This window comes from Colobus angolensis, unplaced genomic scaffold, assembly GCF_000951035.1.
Source record: "Colobus angolensis palliatus isolate OR3802 unplaced genomic scaffold, Cang.pa_1.0 Scaffold78, whole genome shotgun sequence".
NCBI classification, from domain to species: domain Eukaryota; kingdom Metazoa; phylum Chordata; class Mammalia; order Primates; family Cercopithecidae; genus Colobus; species Colobus angolensis.
The window spans coordinates 3,505,600-3,507,703 of NW_012121598.1; positions in this window are offsets into that span (position 1 = coordinate 3,505,600).

A 2,104-nucleotide genomic window follows, 5' to 3' on the forward strand; every position below is an offset into this window, starting at 1 on the left:
CAGACCCCAGAATGGTAGATCCACTGACAGCTTGCACTGTGCACCTGGAAAAGCTGCAGACACTCAACACCAGCCAGTGAAGGTAGCAAGGAGGGAGGCTGTACCCTGCAAAGCCACAGGGGTGTAGCTGCCCAGGACTTTGGGAACCCACCTCTTGCATCAGTGTGACCTGGATGTGAGACATGAAGTCAAAGGAGATCATTTTGAAGCTTTAAGATTTGACTGCCCTGCTGGATTTTGGACTTGCATGGGGCCTATAGACCCTTTGTTTAGGCCAATTTCTGCCATTTGGAATGGCCGTATTTACCTAATGCCTATTGTATCCAGGAAGTAACTAACTTGCCTTTGATTTTACAGGCGCATAGACGGAAGGAGCTTGCCTTGTCTCAGATGAGATGTTGGACTGTGGACTTTTGAGTTAATGCTGAAATGAGTTAAGACTTTGGGGGATTGTTGGGAAGGCATGATAGGTTTTGAGATGTGAGAACATGAGATATGGGAGGGGACAGGAAAAGAATCCTTTGGTTTGGCTCTGTGTTCCTACCCAAATCTCATCTTGTAGCTACCGTATTTCCCATGTGTTGTGGTAGATGACTGAGTCTTGGGGGCGTGTCTTTCCTGTGCTGTTCTCATGATAGTGAATGGGTCTTATGAGATCTGATGGTTTTAAAAACGGGAGTTTCCCTGCACAAGCTCTCTCTTTGCCTGTTGCCATCCATGTAAGATGTGACTTGCTCCTCCTTGCCTTCTGCCATGATTGTGAGGCCTCCCCAGCCACGTGGAACTGTAAGTCCAGTGAAACCTCTTTCTTTTGTAAATTGCCCAGTCTCAGCTACGTCTTTATCAGCAGCATGAAAACAGACTAATACAGCCTTTTTTCTGAATATTGATATAATTCTTAGTAGTGGTGGACATGTGCTATTTAAAGTCACTTTGTAGCCAGTGGAAGAAATAAAAGTAACAATGTAACCATTAAAGATTAGGAGGATAAGGGGGAGGGAAAGAAAATATTCTTTCTGGTTGTTGCCCTTCTTCTTCCCCTTACTTCTTCTCCATCTTCTCTCTCCCTTTCACCGACTCTCTCACTTCTCTTTCTCAGACTCCCATTGGCCCCTGACTTTTTGTTCCAATCAAAATGCTCAGTTCCTGCATACTTGAAACTCTTGTATATTAGAAAGCACCTGTGCCTTCCAGGTCTATGAACAGAAGTCAGCACCTTCAGGCACTGCAAACTGAAAAGAGATTGTTAAATGAGGCAAGAATCTATCATCTTTGAGAGAACAGTTTCCATGAGTTGCTGGGGTCAGGAGTCAAAATTGTAAGGTTTTTGCACTTTTTAATTTTTGATAAAACTTTAAGGAAATATGTTAATGAAAACGTACTCAATTCTACATGTGAAAATTGTTTTGCAGCTGAGTGTGAGGCTGAGGGCTGAGGATTTTGAGTCTTGAATTCTGGTAAACTGTCCAGGAAGTGTAAGGCCAAAATAAAGCTCTTTCCAAACAAGCGAGGCTATCCTTGCTTGAAGTTAGTTAAGGATGCACTTCAGAAAAAAAAAAAAAAAACGAGAATGAAAGTCAAGGAAGAAGCAGCATAGGATTCTGGAAACAGAAAGTGCAACCCAAAAGTACAAAAAAGGAAGTTCTCAGAGGTCAGTCATGAAACGGGAGGATGCACTGCTTGGAGAGGAAGGCTTGCATTTGACAGCACAACTGAGAGGATGAGAAAACTTGAGGAAATTTAAAAAGCACATTATTATTTTGTCAAAAAGAGGCAAAATGCAGGACAGTTCTCTAGGTGGCCCTGGACAGACCTGGTTCTCACCTCTTTCTCACTTTTTGCTTTCAAGAATAGCTGTAGAATATTTGGGGAAGGCAACTTCCTGAGATAGGGAGGGACTCTCGGGAACAGCCTGGGTTCTGTCCCAGTCCAGCTACCTGCAGGACAGAACATCCTTCAGTGCTTCATCCCACAGGGTCCTGTTACCCCAGGGTATAAAACCCAGAAGGGGTTAGTTTTAGAGTCTCAGCTGTGGTGCAAGTAGAGCATGCACAGTTGAGATGTCATCTGCCCTGTGTAGTTTTCCTGAGTTTTGGGGAACTGG